General features: G+C 40.0%; 1 protein-coding gene across 3 annotated transcripts in view; it reads right to left on the bottom strand.

The window, feature by feature from the left end:
- RASSF8 (Ras association (RalGDS/AF-6) domain family (N-terminal) member 8) overlaps positions 1-21,911 on the bottom strand; it is a 103,138-nt gene that overhangs the window by 67,755 nt on the left and 13,472 nt on the right. The window contains exon 1 of one of the 3 annotated variants that reach the window (XM_014957033.1): positions 7,706-7,722. The exons of the other annotated variants lie outside the window; for them this stretch is intronic. The gene's annotated coding sequence lies outside the window, so the exon portion shown is untranslated. Of the gene's footprint in view, positions 1-7,705; positions 7,723-21,911 lie in introns of those variants that run through there. 3 annotated transcript variants of the gene reach the window in all.

A 21,911-nucleotide genomic window follows, 5' to 3' on the forward strand; every position in this document is an offset into this window, starting at 1 on the left:
TTTTCCAAACCCAAGGGTTAAAATTTTTTTTAAAAAAAAAAAAAAAAAAAAGCGAGAACAAATTTTTTAAAAAAAAAAAAAAAAAAAGAAGAAAGTAACCACACAAAAAGGTATGTTGCAATAAAGAAGGTAATGGGCTGTCCAGAAAAGATGCTGTCCAGGAAAAAAAAAAGACCTTTTTTTTATCTCGAAGGCCTTGTCTTCATAAGAACTTCAAGTCAGGAAATTCTTTTTTCAGATTTTTCTAATTGACCAATAAAGTCCTCACATTAACTCCAGAGTCAGGCCAAAGTAGAAGTCACCACTTAGATTCAAAGTCTTTTCCTTACAGCTGAACAACCATTTACTTATTTATTATTACTTTTTTTTTTTTGATAGGGGAACATCAGACTCACTACTTAAAATTAAGTGCTCAGCATAGGCCAGAGGAAATGGAAAGCTTTTCTTCAAAGTTCAAAAGCACAATTCAGATCCTGCTGCCATTAGCAGAACAACAAAAAAAAATAATAATCACGATAAAGAGAAAAGCAGCAATAAAGTCTATCACGTCTGTTATACTGGATTCAGAATTCTTTGGAAACATCTCTCTTCATTTAGAGCACTGACCAGCAAACCCCCCAAATTCCCATTGAAAATGTCCCATGCGCTGTAACAACATACGGGAGGTACAAATGCACTACAGCCATTAATCAAACTTCTGCAGTTCAAAGCCAAAAAGCTGCAAATACTCACGAGGAAGGCACGCTGCTAAGATGTCCTGCAACGTTAATGAGCCAACATGTAAATACCAGCACATGGAAAGTTTTACTCCTTCACTGCAACAACATGCTTTATGGAATGTGTGAGGCTTCAACTGGCATTGGCCACTTCCCAGGAGAAGCATGAAGACCCTTAGCTGGGGGGGAAGGACACAGTTCCAAACATCCACCCACAAATCCATGTTGGGATCACCAGCTTCAGAGTACTGCTCAGTCAAGGGAGACCTAAAACTAAGTGGCCAAAATATATGCTGTCCAGATGTGCTACATTTTGAAAGTAAGTGTGTTTGTTTTGCTGAGTCACGACTTTGCCAACTTTTTCTGTTTTTTTTAATCAAAGCTCTTTTTTCAACTACATCTAGACACAGTTTAATAAATTCCTCCCCTCCTTCCCAAACCTAGTTATTTGCAAAATTGCAAACATAAGGTATTACAAATCTAATTCCTCCTCCAGCTGAGAGGAATAGATCAGAAGAAGAATGGAATTAGTATCGCAAGACTTGGAGAAGTTTTTAGTTAACGCTGATCCAGATGCTGTGCAGATCACACTAATTCTGATTAGCCCTCACTTGTAATTTCCAGGACTTCAATCTAAGCCACTAAACAACTAATAAAGGCCTTAGGATGGCTTCTTCCTTGGGGGCAAATGCAACCTATCCATGTACAAAATGTTCAAATAGTCAAGGGCAAAGCGTGCATATTTTCAAAACCAACATTACCAAACAATGAAACAGTTTCTGAAATGGCAAATATCAGAGACAAAAAAAGCTGAATATGATGTTTTGACTTCCTTTGAAAATCACAAAGACTATCGGAAGAGTTAAAAAGCTTTTAGAGCATAAGAGATGCACAAATTTTTTCTAGAAAAAGAAAACTGTAACCTCAAACTATTTAGTTTGTAAAAAAAAAAAAAAAAAGAAGAAAGTAACCACACAAAAAGGTATGTTGCAATAAAGAAGGTAATGGGCTGTCCAGAAAAGATGCTGTCCAGGAAAAAAAAAAGACCTTTTTTTTATCTCGAAGGCCTTGTCTTCATAAGAACTTCAAGTCAGGAAATTCTTTTTTCAGATTTTTCTAATTGACCAATAAAGTCCTCACATTAACTCCAGAGTCAGGCCAAAGTAGAAGTCACCACTTAGATTCAAAGTCTTTTCCTTACAGCTGAACAACCATTTACTTATTTATTATTACTTTTTTTTTTTTGATAGGGGAACATCAGACTCACTACTTAAAATTAAGTGCTCAGCATAGGCCAGAGGAAATGGAAAGCTTTTCTTCAAAGTTCAAAAGCACGATTCAGATCCTGCTGCCATTAGCAGAACAACAAAAAAAAATAATAATCACGATAAAGAGAAAAGCAGCAATAAAGTCTATCACGTCTGTTATACTGGATTCAGAATTCTTTGGAAACATCTCTCTTCATTTAGAGCACTGACCAGCAAACCCCCCAAATTCCCATTGAAAATGTCCCATGCGCTGTAACAACATACGGGAGGTACAAATGCACTACAGCCATTAATCAAACTTCTGCAGTTCAAAGCCAAAAAGCTGCAAATACTCACGAGGAAGGCACGCTGCTAAGATGTCCTGCAACGTTAATGAGCCAACATGTAAATACCAGCACATGGAAAGTTTTACTCCTTCACTGCAACAACATGCTTTATGGAATGTGTGAGGCTTCAACTGGCATTGGCCACTTCCCAGGAGAAGCATGAAGACCCTTAGCTGGGGGGGAAGGACACAGTTCCAAACATCCACCCACAAATCCATGTTGGGATCACCAGCTTCAGAGTACTGCTCAGTCAAGGGAGACCTAAAACTAAGTGGCCAAAATATATGCTGTCCAGATGTGCTAAATTTTGAAAGTAAGTGTGTTTGTTTTGCTGAGTCACGACTTTGCCAACTTTTTCTGTTTTTTTTAATCAAAGCTCTTTTTTCAACTACATCTAGACACAGTTTAATAAATTCCTCCCCTCCTTCCCAAACCTAGTTATTTGCAAAATTGCAAACATAAGGTATTACAAATCTAATTCCTCCTCCAGCTGAGAGGAATAGATCAGAAGAAGAATGGAATTAGTATCGCAAGACTTGGAGAAGTTTTTAGTTAACGCTGATCCAGATGCTGTGCAGATCACACTAATTCTGATTAGCCCTCACTTGTAATTTCCAGGACTTCAATCTAAGCCACTAAACAACTAATAAAGGCCTTAGGATGGCTTCTTCCTTGGGGGCAAATGCAACCTATCCATGTACAAAATGTTCAAATAGTCAAGGGCAAAGCGTGCATATTTTCAAAACCAACATTACCAAACAATGAAACAGTTTCTGAAATGGCAAATATCAGAGACAAAAAAAGCTGAATATGATGTTTTGACTTCCTTTGAAAATGACAAAGACTATAGGAAGAGTTAAAAAGCTTTTAGAGCATAAGAGATGCACAAATTTTTTCTAGAAAAAGAAAACTGTAACCTCAAACTATTTAAAACCACTATCTTGCTACTACACCCAGACAGCAGCACTATGAGTATACAAAATGGTCATGACATAGAAATAACCAATCTATTAGTAGCAGAGTTTCATAGTGACCAAACTCTTCACCACAAGCCTACAGTACAGTGCTCCCTCTCTACAAACTATTTGAGAAAAGCGTGTTTTCCCCCTTTATTCTTCATATGATTTAATTAAAGGATCTTAAGAGACTAAGTGGAAAAAAATGAAATTACTTGAATGAAAAGGTTCCCCAGAGCTGCATGAGTTATCTCATGACTGCCAGCCCAAATTATAAGCAAAATGTATGTTAGCATTTGGTACTTCAAAAATTTGGAAACAGATCACTAGTAAATATACAACTTCCCTCCTATGTCCCCCACCAAAACAAAACACATACAACTTAATGCTTGGGCTTACCTCTACTGACAAGTCTTTGGAGGGCTTCAAATTGGCAAAGAGAGACAAGGTCCACTGCTTCACTAGGTAAACCTCACTGCAAACAGACTTAACCCAGCAGATTTCAGAAGAATAGATAAAGATAGATCTATGAGTTAGAAAAATGTTTATCTGGCTTTACTACTTCAAATAGAGTAGTACCTTCCTTAAATATGTTCCAAGCATTTTTGGCTAATAGCTGCAGTAATGATCCAATTCATCGTTCCCTTGTTCAAGTCCTATCTGTTACTCAGAACACTCACCCCTATCTTGCTGCACTTTATTCTTCTTTTCTCTTTTAGAAAGGAGTCTTTGAAACGGTATGTGCATGGTCACCACGGCTTAAAAGATGCTGGTCTTGTTCCAACTGAAGGCGATGAGGACTGGACAGCTGAAGAATTTAACTGAAGTCACAAATATAATTCCTCCTAAAATAATATGCAGTTGAGCATCGTACTAGTGCTCCAACCAGTACTGGGCTGGAGCTGTAGTATTTCAGCTCTCCCTAGCCTAAAGTTTTCAAGACAGAAGTTAAGAGAGGAGCTCTACCTTACACACTTACTCCTGACTTTTCTGATGACGACACAAGACAAATCTAGCTGTGGGTCAGATCACATATTCAGTAACCACGGTGGCCAGAGTAAGGCTCCCAACTGCATGCAGACACTGCAGCGAGAGCTGAGAGCTTATCCACAAGCAGTTTCACTGGGGAACCATGGTATGAATTATAGAAACAATGGACAAGATTTCTTTAGACTTCTCTCATTAAGAAGGCAGATTAAGAAAGGGTGATATTCAAAGACTTAAAAAAAACATTTGAAGTTTCCAAATGACTTTAACTTGCTATTCATCAAGACAAACACCAAGCTTAAGAAGGTGGAGCGTCAACGAGCTACTGGTTATCAGTCTTGGCCCCTCTGTAAGTATGCATTAAAATATACTAGCTTAAAGGTAAGCAAATAAATTTATACTAAAGCATTTTAACTTGAACAAGAACAGGTCAAGAACCTGCACCAAGTTACTAGAGTCCAGCAGATGCATATTAGCTCATTAAACTATTGTAACTCAGTGCATTACAGTCTTTAGTCTCTCCAATCTCTTTTGAAATGCTATAGAGATGAGGTAGAAGATTTGACTCCTGTATTCCAAGAAGATAACTTCTCTGGTTGAAGGACACTTCACCACCTCTATCGCCTCTTCTTACAATACCATTTTCCCCTCCCCCCATCAGTAGGCCTCGACCCATAATTTAGAATCACTTTTTCCAAGGTTAAAGCATTTTATAATGCTGCCAGACAACAAGGAGCAGCGAGCAGTACTGACAGCATTTCCAAAGAAACATGTAGTTGTGCTGCATCACTGGTGTACCACACACTAGAGAAGGTGCTTTTATTCCACCTCCACATGGTTCTTTTCATCATTTACACAGATGACTTGATCACAATGTTTTGCTGTACTTTTAAACGCTCCCTGATTTCTAGTTTATGATCTTCTGTAGCTGCCAGCTGAACAAAAAAATTCACACACAAAGGTTTTTGTATTTACTCAAGAAACATACGGAACATAGAATCATAGAATTTCCCAGGCCAGAAGGGACCTCCAAGGGTCATCTAGTCCGACCTCCCCGCAGTCAGCAGGGACACCCCCAACTAGACCAGGTTGCCCAGGGCCTCATCGAGCCTCTCCTTGAATATCTCCAGGGAAGGGGCCTCAACCACCTCCCTGGGCAACCTGTTCCAGTGCTCCACCACCCTCACAGTGAAGAACCCTCTCCTCATCTCCAGTCTAAATCTGTTCCCCTCCAGTTTAAAGCCACTGCCCCTCGTCCTGTCACTGCAGGCCTTTCTAAACAGGTTCTCCCCAGCCTTCCTGTAGGCCCCCTTCAGGTACTGGAAGGCTGCTATTAGGTCTCCCCGGAGCCTCCTCTTCTCCAGGCTGAACAACCCCAGCTCCCTCAGCCTGTCCTCGTAGCAGAGGTGCTCCATCCCCCTGATCATCCTCGTGGCCCTCCTCTGGACCCTCTCCATCAGGTCCATGTCCTTCTTATATTGAGGGCTCCAGACCTGCACACAATACTCCAGGTGAGGTCTCACCAGAGCAGAGTAAAGTGGCAGAATCCCCTCTCTGGACCTGCTGGCAACGCATCTTTTGATGCAGCCCAGGATGCGATTGGCCTTCTGGGCTGCAAGTGCCCACTGCCTGCTCATGTCCAGCTTCTCATCCACCAGCACCCCCAAGTCCCTTTCCTCAGGGCTGCTTTCCAATACCTCACCCCCAGCCTGTACTGATGGTGAGGATTGTTCCGGCCCAGGTGCAGAACCTTGCATTTGCTCTTGTTGAACCTCATGAGGTTCACCTGGGCCCACCTCTCCAGCCTGTCCAGGTCCTTTTGGATGACATCCTGTCCCTCTGGTGTATCGACAACACCACACAGCTTGGTAGCTTGGTATCGTCCGCAAAAACATGAATTTGTCCTGTTCCTTCTTCTCTATGCTGATTCCCACAGTGACTTAGGACAATTCTACCTTCAAAGAGATTGGCAAAAACCGTTAATTAGCCCATCGATAGCATCCACTTCCAAATCAAGCAGGGAACCATTACGCTCACAAAGAGCCTCAATAACGCCTTTAAGCAGACAATATTTCACATATCAGGTCCTTATGGAAATGCCATATAAACACCTAAACTTCCATTGGGAAGAAAGGGTACAGATATCCCCAAAGGGTCTGTATTTGTTTTTCTTCTATTGTGCACTTTTTTATTGCCCCATTAAGTGAAAAATATATACTGCTTCCTCACCAAATAAATGCTTTGTGAAAAAACACAGCTACAACTCAGTTATCAATATTAAGGACTAAGCATTATATGAAGAACACACCAACTAATTTTGACTTAATATTAGCTATCAAAAACTGTAAAGTATACTTACACAGTTTCTAAGATTAACCAAATATTAAGCAAAAATACCACTTTACAGCTAGAAAATGGCCCACTTCAATACAGTAATGACATTAATTATTTGAGTTGAAACCAACATTCAAACCTCTTTATCAGATATTGCTGTTTATAATCACTGGAAGATGTCCAAGTTCAGACAATCTCTTCAGCTGGGAAGAAGAAGAACATCTGTAGCAATGAAAATTTTACTCGGCTCCACGAAAGAGAAAAGTATCAGCCTATAGGTCTTTTTATACTACAATATACCAATTGCACATTATATTAAATTCACTTGTAGTGATTAAGCGTTCTTTTTGACCACTGAAGCACAAAAAAAGGGTTGATTTTTCACCTGATGAACTACAGCTAAATAATTCTATAGTGTAGAACAAAAGGTGGTTTTCTGCCATAGCACCAACTGCCTGTGCTGAGACTTCTCTATATTGCATGGTCCTAGTTGCTGGCTGGGGTTAAACCACAAGGAAACCAAAGTGTATCATTTGATATAAAAGACGTATTTTGCTCCCAAAATCTAACAGCTAAGTACTAGCTTCCTTCGCCAAATTTCTTTCAAGAACACTGTAGCTAATTGTTCTTTGTGTTAGTCCAGATCTGCAAGGCTGGTGTGACTACAAAGAAATAGAAATATAAAGGCCAAGTAATTAATTTTCAAATAATTCTGTATGTGTGATATAATTATCACAGCAAAGCTAATACTTCTTGAAAAATGACTAGAAAAAGGTAGTTGACAAAGCATTCGATACAACTTTCACAGGAGGTATTCAGAAATGAAGCAAGGGGGAAAATCAACAATCACAGCAATGCAACAGCACTGGCTTTCAAACCTCTGCTACATGGAAATCAAACGTGACTGCATTCACTGCTTAAAGCACAGCCTCTTATCAGCATTTTCAGGAGCAAGTCTTCCTTTACCACAAGGAATAGACTGCTAGAGTTAATAGAAAAATCTATTAAGTTGCACACAGCTTTTACAACACTGCACCAAATAAAAAAAGACCAACTTAAGATGATTTTATGAGGCATATGGAGAGCATGCTACTTCAGAAATTAAGATATCTCCTCACCCTGCTGTGCTGGTGGTATTTGCAGAAGGCAGAAAGTAGCTTTTCTTCAAGGCAGATGCAAGAGCCCAGTGGCACCAGGCACCACCAGTAACAACGTGGAAGCGACGCGCTGCTGGCTAGAGCAGAGGAGTTCACCTAGACAGCAAAGCATGATACAACCTGGAACAACTTTCCAAGTGATAGAAAGAAGAGATGTTTTTGAAATCTAGGTCTTCAGCAAAAGACATCAGGAGTCCCATCCTCCCTATGCACTGGATGCATGCTCATGCTCACTGTGCCTGCTCCACCAAAAGGCAAAAGGGGCTGTCCCAGCCGAGAGCAGAGGGAAACACTACTTCTTTGTTTGAACAGAAACACTTTCAGAAGAGGAATGAAAGTTTAAGCAGTCCAGATCTTTAGAAGGGCGAGCTGAATTTTAGTAATAACTAATATCCAAGAGTGATCAGAATTAGGAGCAACACAATTTATCTGTATTTGATGTGTAGCAGAGGAAAAAAGCCATCAATCCCCACCAGTGCTAATATGCCCAGACACTGTTATTATTCACTTTAATTCCTCAGATACATTTTAGAACCTACATTCCTTGGGTTTTTTTAATTTGAAAATGTTAATCTTATTTCTCTGCTCTTTATTTCAGTCATTTTTATCCTTCTTGCCCTTAAGATTAGTTTGATGTAGGAAAGCACATACTTTGCATAGGACATAATACCCCATATGAGAGCAATTATTAGATTTCAGACAAAGTGATCAGGCATCACCACGCAATTTTTTCTTCGTTACACAAAATATTTCTAAGATGGATGTAAGATAGAACAAAAACACTGGTTCATGGAATGACGGAATTGTCAGAGTTGGAAGGGACCTCTAGAGACCATCCAGTCCAACCCCCCTGCCAAAGGAGGGTTGCCCAGAGCACATCACTCAGGAGCATCCAGGTGGGGCTTGAAGATCTCCAGAGAAGGGGACTCTACACCCTCCCTGGGCAGCCTCTTCCAGGGCTCTGACACCCTCACCCCAAACAAGTTCTTCTTCATATTTGAGTGGAACTTCCCATGGTCCAGCTTGTGCCCGTTGCCCCTCGTCCTGTCACTGGGAACCACTGAGAAGAGTCTGGCTCCTTCCTCCTTCAACCCTCCCTTGAGATACTTGTAGGCATTGATAAGGTCTCCCCTCAGCCTTCTCTTCTCCAGGCTAAAGAGCCCCGGCTCTCTCAGCCTTTCCTCATCAGGGAGATGCTCCAATCCCTCCATCGTCTTTGTTGCCCTAAGTTGAGTTGTTCACTCAACTCCAAAAGAACTCTTTATAGTAAAAAAAAGAGATTATACAGGTAATCATACTCATGCACACACATTAAAAAAACAAACAAAAAAAAAACCAAACACACCACAAAAGAACTTACAACCCAAAGACCATATTCTTACACCACAGAAGAACTTACAACCCAAAGACCATATTCTTAATGTTTGATTCTTGGAAACAAAATATTTAAAATAAATAAATAAATAAGATCCATTTTTAGAGTGAAGCTTCCCAAGATACCAAAGCTGCAGTGATAATAAATACTTGTTAATAACGAAGTTTTTAAAATGCATTAAAATCAGAATCAGCAATTATTTCATTTTTGCAGTAGTTCTGCCAGCACAGAATGCTGGTAGCAATCCAACTTAAAGCTTACCCTGTTTCAAGCTTGCTTCCTACCCAACATTAATTGAAATTGCTTTACATTATTTGATTTATGCAGTAAGAGCAAGACTGCTGTCGCTTGACTATAACCGTAAATCATCCAATGGATATTATTGGATAGCTGAACTATAATTTATATGTACACACACAAATTCCACAATATGTAATACTGTAGCATCTTATGTTCTCAAAAAGCCCTGGATCATAGCAGCAGGTTTGCCATAGTCTGAGGCAGTTCCCTTAGAGGTAAAACACACCTACACCATCATTTCCCCTTGCAAATATTTGCTTTCATTGCATTATTCAGAACTGAAAGTTCATTCACTAAAATAAAGCAACATATCCAGAAATCTCTCTTGTGCATGTTTTATCCAAAAAGAAACACAAAAATTAGACTGAGTTCATGAAGTCCTTCATGTACATAGACCACTATCTATTCTCATTTAAAATTGCAGCACTAATACATACCTAGAAAAAAGCCTCACCCAAAGACAAACTGAGAACTTACAATGTTCTGGAGAAGGTTGTGGAAACTGGAAGATACCAGAAAGTGCTGCTATTCTCTAACTGGAAAGGCCAACACAGACCAAGCAGGAGAAGGTAACTGAAGCCTGTCCTGAATGTCCCTCAGCCCTCGTGGGTGCCTGGACACAGATCTCCATCACTACTACTGAAACTGCAAAAACAGTTCATTCTTAACCTGTGGAGCTGCACTTCACAGACAGCAACGTTGAGTCCTCAAGTCCATACAACTGAGGTGTCACTAACAAGCACACACAGCCCTCCCCATAGCTACTCCATTCTGGAAGACCTTCCAGGAGATGTTGAAGTGAGTTGCAGGCAAAACAAAATAAACAACAGATCATTAAACCTAAACCACGTGCAAAATGCTGGGCAGCATGCAGAAGCACAGTATGCCACTCTTCTAAAGGAAATGTTGGCCATCTCAAAAACATTAAAGGTGCAGCTATCAGTACTGTATGGAGCCAAATGGCTCACTGGATAAACTGCAAATTAGGAGAGCGGCATGGTAAGGTAGTTTTCAAGGCAATTTTCAAGTTTGATTACAGGGCCAAGGTCCGTTCATCATCATTCACCCAATGTTAGTTGCTGTAGGAAGGTGGAAGATGAAATATTTAATTTCTATTTGCAGCAGAAAGAAGGAATCCACACGCAACCCAGTTCAGTGCTTACATTAGGTACATATCAAATCCGTCATCCCTTGAAAGTACAGAATCAGCATTGTTAGCCCGTGGTCTGCTGCATCCTATGAAAGCAAACACAAAGCACCCCACAAGGCAAGTTACAGTGCAGTTCCAGAAGGGAAAATCCCAGATCTGTATGCCATATGGAGGAGGAGAACAGACTAAGCAGTGACTTGACGTCAATATTAAGCTCTAAGAATGTTTCACATTAAAAACATTAACAGGACGCAATCCCTCAGAATAGCTATTAGGACACCAGAAGGAATTATCACTTGGGGCACAGAGGTTGCTTCTAATAGCCAACCACATTAATTAAATACATATTGCTGAAAATAAATCTGGAACTGCACACATAGAAGTGTACATTGTCATCAAGGGGTGCAGTTTAAGAAGTACGCTCATAAACAAACCACAATTACTTATCTAGGGACTGCAGAATTGGCTTCTTATGTACATTAGTTGAAAAGCCAACCAGAAGTTATTTTCATAGCATGGTTTATGGTCTCCATAAGTCTTAAAAACATAAGATTTAGAGTTAAGTCACCAAGACAAAACCAGTTTTTTAGTCCAAGGTGTGAACTAATTGGTGCTATTGTCTTCAGTGAAAGGAGCTTTACATCTCTTCAGGATAAGTCACCATCTTCTTCTGAAAGCAAATGTAACTGCATGTCTGCCACTACTAACATCTGCACGTGTTCAAGAGAAATGCAAGAGGCATGAAGAGCTTTGTAATTTTGCCTGCTTTCACTGATAACATGAAGTCCTCATATAAAATAAAATCAGTTACAGTCAAGTACAAGCCCCTGCCTGCTTTAGGGATGGAAAGGCCAAATGTTTATGAACCAGAGCAACTGGAGTGCTTTCCTTTGCCTTCAGCTATCTTACAACACAAGACTATGAGACGCTGCTAGTTTTTTCTGTGCTTGTGATTCATAACAAGCTATGATTCTGGGGAAAACATGTATATTCCCAGTACTGATGAGGTTATTATTTAATACCATTAAAATCCATTTGACCAGGACTGAGTATGCGCTACATAATGGATCAGATCACTCTTCACTGTAATTCAATTACAACGTAACTTCTCCAGCCTTCTAAAAATAAGCAGTATAATGTAAGTAGTGTGATAACTGATAAGCAAATTATGTCCAAGAATGACGTGAATGAGAATCTTAGTTCTTAGATTCTGGGTGGGGGAGACAGTTACTTACACGTATCAACAACTGACTAATTGCACCAGAAACCTCATTATCTTATTTAGTATGTTTTTATATGATTATTTTATGCCTACTATCTAGACCTATTACATGGAGGTGGAAAAAAGTTCAGCTTTTTTGTACTTCTGAAGTTGTTTACCTGCATCTTAACTTTCCACATGCACTGAACAAAGTATAAATAACACAATCTCTAATAAACATCACCTGTTATGCTCTAACTGTGTGACCACTGTACAACATGGACAGAAATCCATTTTCAGTGAGAACAACATAAGATTATTCCCACTTGTGAGACGAAGGGAACTTCACAAGATACTGAATCAGTCAGTTATCTTGCATCACACAAGGCTTTTATACAATAATACTCATCTTCTCCATTGTTATTGGAGGGTTTTTGTGTTTTGTTTTTACTACTTTGGTTGAAATCTGTAATCTATGTAAGTGGAGAGAAGTGATGATGGGAGAACTGAACACCAGGAATGAAACAAGCAGCTGAATAGCCTCTTCAACTCAGACAAGCAGCAGCCAAATAATTGCCCAAGTGGGCACACAGATATTCTGGCTTGGCCCTTTAAATAAACACCTGCTACACACAAAGAGAAGTCCTGCTTAAGTTTACTTGAGGCTTTCATATTTACTCATTTAAATTAATGTGCAAGATAAGAAACATCAGCAGGAGGAAAGGTCTTTCTGCACGTTAAAGCATCTCTTCAAGTAACATTTTAAAGAAGATTTGAAGCTCCATTGGGTTAGTTACTGTTTCTACATTTAGCTTCAGGTAGTTTGGGAGTATTTTCCCCAAGTAAAGGTTTACCTTGTACAGGTACCTTCCTGAAACTTGTCTTTAGCTTTTAGACTTACTGAGAGCTGGAACAGAGAACAAAGTGCCAAAAAAATCATTATGGCAACACTTTTCAAACATAAGGCAAACTTCTTATTACAAACAAAATTTCTTGGATACACCTAGTCTTTACAGGTAGAGCCAGAAATAACCATAATTGAATAATTCTATTGATTTCTCCCATAATTCTGTATCTATGTTCTAAGAAAAATGGATGGGTTTTTTAGCTACCTGCTCCTGGTTTTACGTTGGCAAATCCCAGCCACCACAGCAGGGGAAGAGCCCCCTGTATTTTAGAGTGAACCTGAGACAATGGACAAGATCATCACAGCAGCCATGCTGCAGGTTCCCAAGACAACCTCCCCTTAAACAAGCCTGCTATACTGCACCTAGACAAGCAAGCACACTGAAATCTGGAATTTAAAAAAAGCAATCCAGACAGGAAGACAGAGCTCCAGAAGATTTCGGCTCATAACAGATGAGGATGTCCAAACTAAATGATTCTCCCTTTTCACTCCTGATACAACTTAGTTTACTGACACCATCACCATTACAGGAAAAAATATGCTAATGAACAAACTAATACTTCTATCAGATAAAAGAAACCATAAAATGCACAAAATTTTTATCTTAAATTCTTAATTGCAATTTTTCCTTAAATGTTTGGGAGACATGTCTGCTGAGTTAAGATCTGAGCACTGCTTTGGAACCACCTTACCCATTTTTTCAAATCAAAATGGCACCTTGCTGTAGCTTATTTACAAAGCTGAAAGTCTTAACTTCTTTATTTTAAAAGTAGTTCTATTTACCTTCCAAAACAGTTTATCTTCTTTCAAACTGCCATATTATTGCACAAAAAAAAACCCCAAACAAACCCGAGAGGATCTCTTTCTGTAACCTTATTTCTCTTCATACACATCCAGGAACAGCCCGCGTGACAGTTGTGCTCACAGAATACATCATCTATGTGGAAGAAGGTCACTTGCTGTGACTGACAACTGAGTATTTTAAGTCTCAAATACCTACCCCCAGAGAAGTGGACTTGAAGTTTAATGCGTCTGTTGAAAGTCAAAGAGGCATCAGTATTTCTGGTGAAGCTGTTCTACGTGCAGAATCAGAAGCCAAACGTACAGGGTTAATAGCCCACACAGACACTACTACTCTACCATTTTACACCAGAGAATGACTAAGCAAACGCCATTTCTGGCTATAAATCTCTAGCATAATCCTGTTTCCCCATACACTCCAAATACTGTCACTATGTCATGTTCTTCTACATTAAAGTGAATGGTACAAGTTACAGAAATACAGACAGAATCACAGAATCTTAGTGGTTGGAAGGGACCTCTGAGATCATCGAGTCCAACCACAAAAAAAAAAAAAAATTACAAAACACACCACACCAAACGCCCACCAAAAACACCGCACCCACCAACTAAACCCCACACTCAACACCTCACCATAAACCAATAACCTTGGGCACTAGAGCATGCCCTGAAGAGCCATGTCTATACGTTTCTTAAATACCTAATTTAAGACGCACCAATCCATAAAGTACTTGCTTTCAAATAGTAATTGCAGTGATTATAATGCTCCCCTAAGCAGCTCTAAGTGAAAGTGGAACACCGATAATGTATATCTAAGTTATTAGAAAAAACAAGTTGCACTTAACCAGCCAAAGCTTCAAGAACAGAAAAGTTACCTTCTCACGATAAAGAACATTTACTGGTCAATCAAAGGACTGCAAGTTTCTCCTGTCAACGTCTCTTTAACACAACATAGCAGTACATTTTTTACATTCTCCATGAACCTCCCAACAACCCTGAGAGCCATCAGTTCCTTCAGGGCTCTTCCAGAAAGTCAACCCTTCCACTTACTTCCCGCCCGGGTTTGGCGTAGCCATTCTGCCATTTGAACTCCACACAGACGAGACCTGAGAGAGAGCTTCATCTTGCTGGCAACAGCATAACCAGAATGTGGAAAGGTTTCATAATGAAGTGGTGCAGTTGAGCCCTGGGGTCACTCAGATTGGGGATGTCTCTAGGTGTAAGTTATTGCTGCAGCTGATGCATGCACAGGGATGACACCTGCACTACTGCACAGTCAGCTAACAAAGGAATTGGGTTTGCTCCATAGCCTGTAAAACTACACCATAATGAAGAAACTACCTTCATCAGTAGAGAAACTATAATCTTACACATATAACATAGCCAACAGTTAGAGAACCTCGCTCAAGCTCTGAACGTTTAGATCTCTGATCTGTAAGGAGCTGAAGTTAAGCATCTCTCAGAAATTAAATGCACGAAATAATTCTAGTTATAATTCCTCAGTCTCCACAAAGTACGTGGTGCTAATATACCAACACAACTCTTGATTCTGAAAGCTCTAGTGCAAGGGAACAATTTCGTCTCCCCAAAGCCAGCCAGCAGCTGAAGTTGACACGCGAGAGTACTAGATTTCCCGTTTCCATGGAAATGGAACCTGGGTTAGTACAGAGATTTCAGAATCTAAACCCAAACACCCTCAATCTTACACACTCCAACATTCTTTTTCCTGGGAAACAAGGATTCAAGAGAGACACAGATGCCATACACATTAGTGATCCAGTAACTCATCCTGCCTTGTGGCTCCTCATTTTCATTTAGAGGTAGCCATCCCCTACCATGCACTCTAGTGGTCAATTTAGTGTGAAGCCAGACAGCCACACGTTATAAATATGACTGTATCCCAAAACTGTGCATTTGGGAGGACAGATTGGTTACTAGTGACACAGTGGTAATACATATTCAGCCCAACGCTGAACCATACTAGAACAGGAAAGTCAGACCATACAACACAACCACAAGGAACAATCAGTGAAAGAAAAAAAAAAAAAAAATCTCATTTTCGTTATTGATATGACCCACCAGAATAGCACAGCAACAGAACTGTGAGATTTTTTAACTGTAAAAAAATCCATTGTCTTTAGGCAAGAACCAAACCGGCGTATTTTATCACCACTAATGCAACGTTTCTGCAGCAGCCACTGCCCAGGGCTGCAAGGGAGAATTCCAACTTGTTGATTACAACTGCAGGATGCTCACTGGCAGCTAAAACAATTTGCCAATGGTATTTATGGCTCCTGTTCCTTGTGTTTGGCAAGAGCAAAGAGTAATTTTCTGGAAGTATTTACATTGATTTTGCAACTGATGACAACACTACATCTGCTCTCAGCCACTTTGGTGCAGTTTCTTCCCTAATGTACTGCTTTCTCCAAGCTTTGCCAAGGTTTCTCTAGTTCCTGAACTTTGCTCTTTCACCAGGTTTGAGGGGGCCATTTCAATTTGTGATCAAGAACTTGAGGTATGAACATCTAACCCTATGCCCCAATCACAGATCAGCAGAAAAATAGATGGTATTTCAAATGACTCCCTCTCTCAAGACCATCACCTCCAGAAGCCTGAGGATATGGCTGATAGCTTCAACAGAGCTGTCTAAGTCCCTGAAATAAAAGAGTCTTGAGGCCAATTTGAAGCAGAATTTTAAAAGAACAAAACCCCACTCATTCTTCTAAGAAAATCCCAAAAGCCCTATGGAAATCAAGATTTCATCTAGCATTTCAAAATGCAGCCAAGTAAAGCAATATCCTCTCTATGGTAAATAGCGTGCTACCCCACAAAAATTTGACATTTGAGATTCTCACACAGTAAGTGCAACTCTACCCATATGGTGTAAATTGAACAGATGGGAAGATTCAGTTTCCACCTGTTTGCCTGACACCTTCCCTACACAGAGTTAAACATTAAAAGAACCAGCAAAAACAAATAAAGATTTGAAAGCCTGAAATCTTTTAACTTGAAGGCATTTATCAAGGAAGAAGCATACACTGCTTTTTCCAACTTTTGTACAATGATCAAGCTACCTTTATATCATGCGTTATGATTCGAGACAAAGCATTCCTAAAAAATGCAATAGCTCATCTTACAGCATCACATCAGTGAAAAATAACCCCCCAAAAGTCACATACTCTTTTTAAGATCAAATATTCAATCCACCATAGAAAAATGGATTGCAAGTACAGAAATTCCTGAAAAGTGACTGTAACTTCTAGCAGCCCATAGAAGAATTAGAAGGGACCGAGATAAACAGCACCAGTTTGCTCGTCTGTTTCATTCGAAAGTAGGAAAGCAGGTTAGCAGGAAACGGTGTCCCTAAGAAATAATCCCAACAGGATGAATGCAGAAAATAAATGCTTTAATCCCCTTGGTATCAGTACACGCGTGTAGATTCATTTACTATTAGGCTCAGTCAGGGATAACTCGGATCTGTGGTGTGCCATTCAGATTAGATGATCTAAGGGTTTCTTCTGGCACAACATCTGTCTCAAATTATCTACCTTATTTGTTGATAACAAGAGAAAGAATGTGCCTGTAAACACATTAATTCTGTCTTTTAACAATTTGTTCTTTTCTTCTTATTTTGCTGACCACCTAAATAGAAGAAAAAAGCAAATCACGGCAAGTCAAAAATCAGGTTTCAGCTTTATTCCATTGCTGCATTTTGTCTTGTTACTTTTAAAACCCAGGACCACAGTGATAAACTCAGAAAAAAAACAATGAATTTGAAATAAGCCTTTTTCTCTTGCAGGAGCCCTACAATATGTAAGCAACTTACTGCCTCAAGTTATATCTTCTGAGAGAAATTAAAAGCTGAGCAAATTTTGAAATGACCAACCTCTTTGCCTTCAGGCATTAGACTGAGGTTTGCCTTTGTATCAAATAAAAGACCAATTCAGCAGCTACATCACATACAGCAGCTTGTTTTGGCAACGTCATTTTTAGGAGATCAGATTTAGCTACTCAGCTTTAATACTCTTGTTTTTGAATTAACCATCTGTTCTGTAACATACAGACAGACCGACCTAATAAAGTAGGATGTCAGTCTCAGGGGTCTTGGGGCTAGAACACACATATATACATGCCTACAACAGGCAAACAGAGCCCATCAAGATAATGGTCAACCTTCCAAAGAAGGAGGTTGTATTGTTGATTTTTGTATCTAGTCTGCGGTTTCATTTTATCCAATTAGCAGGAATTCGAGGCAACACAGCACATATTTTAATCAATTAACACAAAAAGGGAGCAACTTTAAAAGGCTTTATAACAAAAAGACTTCTCTTCCAATACCTTTAGGTCAGAGATCTTAATCTAGGCCCTTTTAAGAAGATTGCCAAAAATAAAGCAGTGTAAATTGTCACTGTAAAGGAAGTGCAAAATTCTTATGTGAAAAAAACACAGTTAGAAAGCGCTCCATAGGCAATGATATAGTACAGTTGCTGTTCAAGTATGGAAGCTTCTTTTTCCCCTTTCAAAAATATATATACAAGCACACAAATGCTCTGTTGTTTACATTTACAGCAAAAGCAGCCAGGATTTATAGGTGTCGCTTGAGTAGTGAACTTTGTTAACAAATACTTTAATCAATTGATCCCTTTAAGAGAAGCACGTCATCAAGAAGGCATTTGTTTCTGCAGACTACCAGTACAAGTGGCTAAAAGATGGCCAAAATATGCTAGAGAAACATTTGACAAGCTCAGATTTCCCAAATCTTTAAACACCCTTTGCCATCTAAGAAACTGTTTCCAATAATACCAATGCATTTCCACGCACATTGGCACCAACATCATGAATACTGTGGTTTGCAACCAATACCGTAGGCTGTCTACAGAATCATAGAATTGTCTAGGTTGGAAGGGACCTTTCAGATCACCTAGTCCAACCATCAACCGAACACTGACAAAACCCACCACTAAACCATATCGCTAAGAGCTGCGTCAACCCGTCTTTTAAATACCCCCAGGGATGGTGCCTCAACCACTTCCCTGGGCAACTCATTCCAAGGCTTAATAACCCTTTCCGTGGAAAAATTCTTCCCTAATATCCAATCTGACCCTCCCCTGCCGCAACTTGAGGCCATTTCCTCTTGTCCCATCGCCCTGTTCTTTGGGAGAAGAGACCGACCCCCCCTGGCTACACCCTCCTTTCAGGGAGTTGGAGAGAGCGAGAAGGTCTCCCCTCAGCCTCCTCTTCTCCAGGCTGAACACCCCCAGCTCCCTCAGCTTCTCCTTATAAAAATTATTCTCCAGACCCCTCACCAGCTCCAGCCCCTCAGCCCTCACCCGCTCCAGCCCCTCAGTGTCCTTCCTGTGGTGAGGGGCCCAGAACTGAACCCAGCCCTCGAGGTGAGGCCTCACCAGTGCCCAGTCCAGAGGCACCATCACTGCCCTGCTCCTGCTGGCCACACTGTTCCTGACACAGGCCAGGATGCTGGTGGCCTTCTTGGCCACCTGGGCACACTGCTGGCTCCTGTTCAGCCCACAGGCCACCAACACCCCCAGGTCCTTTTCTGCCAGGCAGCTCCAGCCACTCTGCCCCCAGCCTGGAGCGCTGCAGGGGGTTGGTGGGACCCAAGGGCAGGACCCGGCACTTGGCCTTGTTGAACCTCATCCCATTAGTACTAGATCCACGATTCAGTATGTCCTACTTCCACAACACAGTAATAAGGGCTTACTGGTCCCAGGCAGACACTTAGCTGGCCTCCAAGACCTTCTTATGAAAGCCGGTACAACTGCTTTTACAACAGCTCTGGCAATGAGCCTGCATGTTATTGTAAGGCTGGCCACACTGAAGTACTACAATGTTTACTTCAACTCTGAATGAAAGCATTGCACCTACACATGCCCACAGACGCAGAGCCTACCTCAATTAACTCTTCTTTTCCCGTGCATATGACTAAATAATCAGCAGGTGATGTCAGAATATACCACTATCCTGAGATTTCCCTTTAAACCTCTCCCATGCTCATAGTGTAGGTTCCTAATGTAAATTAACTTTTAATTTACTGATTTGTAACAAAGAAACTCAAGGTTTTAAAATTCAGGTGCCTATGCATAAATAACTAAACACATGCTGTGATCCTCAGGTATTTGCCAAACTTTCTAAGAACTGATGCCATGGTTGCTGAGTATTTTTGCCTAAGTGACCATTTAGCAGGTTTTCTTTGCGTTCTTACTCTTGTAAAGTTTCATCCATCCCTGTTCCATTTACTATTGCCTTCTTGGAAGATTCCTTTAAGTAAAATAGTGAAGAATTAACTTCCCTCCCTTTCTCTTGATAGCATGTTCTAGCATTGTTTTACCAGAAAAAATAAAAAAATCAGTTCATTGAAAGGAAAAAGTAAGGTTTCCATGAAAAAGGTACACCAAGCAGCCTGCTCAATATTTTTGTACACCGGTACTTGAACCAAAGGGGAAACCCTTCCCTCAACAAAGTGCCAATAAAATGGTTTGATCAAGGATTCAACTTCAAGAAGTTCTGATGATAAAGCAACCAATGAAACACAGGGTATTAATTGTTTATTTGCCCTAAACCTCATTAAAAAAAAAAAAATCTGTTTTTCTACTCCCACTCAAAGCTTGTAGCTGAAGTTAGATTTATCATGCTGTACTAGGAGTGAGATGTTTCTGTAAGTCTGAGTTATCATCAGCGTGTTACAGGCTTGTTTGTGGCAGGGGCTGTACAAGTTTAAATACACAAAGGAACACCCACTCTACTATTCCTTTCACAAAGAAGGTGGTATGTGAGCAAGCAGACCTGAAATTCTGGATCTATCTAGGCATATTTTTTTCCCCCATCTGCACCTTACTCAAGTACATGTGCACACCAATCAACAGACAGATCTCGTTCCTCCTTTCCTATAGAAAAGTCTGTATTTTTAACTCCTTGTTATAGGTCTCATCACATAAGTGTATAAATAAAATTATTAGACATACCCTGAATAAACGTTTTTTTCTTCTTCTAAGTCCATACATTTTGCATTAACATCTCTAACATTCCCTACGTTTAAAGTCATGTGGCTTTTTTCCATTAAATAATTCATAGGGAATTTCAATATACTATATATCCATGATAATTTTCCCTAAAGCACAGTTTGTTCATCTGCTGCATAAAGTACCACATTATTAGATTCCATATAAAATTCGGATTCTGCAAAGCTGAGAACTTACCCTAGGATTTAGAGTAAGGTTGTATCAATTTGCCCTACTCCACCTCTTTATTTAAGGATTCTGCAGTGACCAGAGAAAAAGATGCAAAGAAAGTCCTAGATATTCTGCATTTATCCAGTAGAAGCATAACAAAGGCAAGCAAAAAATGTTATTCAAAAACGCTTAAGAGCAAGGACTTATTTACACTGCTGGTTTAATTGTGGAACTATCAGCAAGGCAACCCCATTCAACTAATGGTGGATATGTGGTACGAACACCTCTTAAAAAGGAAATAAACAAAATTACTTCCTTCAAGCATCCTGCAGCAGCCCAGCCTCCTGCTCAAAGCAAGGCCCAGACTCAATCCAGAGCAGGTTGCTTGCACCAGCTCAGTCCTGAAATAACTGACTCAAAGGAAGAAGATGGTTCCCTAGAAAATGAAAGCCTCAGATTCTTTACGTATCATCATTATTAATGACACGGTTCAGATCATTCACTCAGATCACCCTTAAGCCCATGACAAATCTTCATCTTTTTCTTTGTTAAATACCTTAATGAAGTTCAGAGCCATTGAGTTACTCCAGTTCCCCAAACATTTGGAAAAAGCTTTTCTTGAATTGCAAAAACCATCCCGTTATTAATACTTAATGCGTTTTAAATCAAGTCCCATTCACTTACAAGTGAGTCATGAGAAAATGTATACAGGTAGAGTTGAAGTAGAATCTCAGAAGACAACTAGTGTTGACTCAAAAAAAAAAAAGCAACTGGGTTTCTCACAGCCTGCGACCAGTCTCCAAGTAGAATAAGTCAACTTGAATTTCATATGAATGCATATTAGTTTTTAATCTGAACTGTCACAATTCCATTGCCTTCCCCCAATCCAAGATACGATATAAACCAGTTACCACAGACAAACCCAAATAAGCAAATACACAAAAGCAAACTTACATAAGTGATTTGTATTATTATTATTTGTTTGGGGATGATGGTTCAAATTGACTTGCACCAAATCACTGTTTACCTCACTCTGTATCAACTACATTTCTGATGCTTCAAATAAGCCTCAGCATTTATTGACTGAGTGCAAGAATGTCTCACGAGAAGACCGACATTTCTTCTCATGTATTGTGTATTTTTTAACAGCAAAACCTGACACATTTTTGCAGGCCTACATATATTCATACTTTAAGCTTTCCTTTTTTTTTTTCCCCCCCAAATAAAGACCCCACACCTGTTA

This window comes from Calidris pugnax, unplaced genomic scaffold, assembly GCF_001431845.1.
Source record: "Calidris pugnax isolate Ruff unplaced genomic scaffold, ASM143184v1 scaffold189, whole genome shotgun sequence".
Classification (NCBI taxonomy): Eukaryota; Metazoa; Chordata; class Aves; order Charadriiformes; family Scolopacidae; genus Calidris; species Calidris pugnax.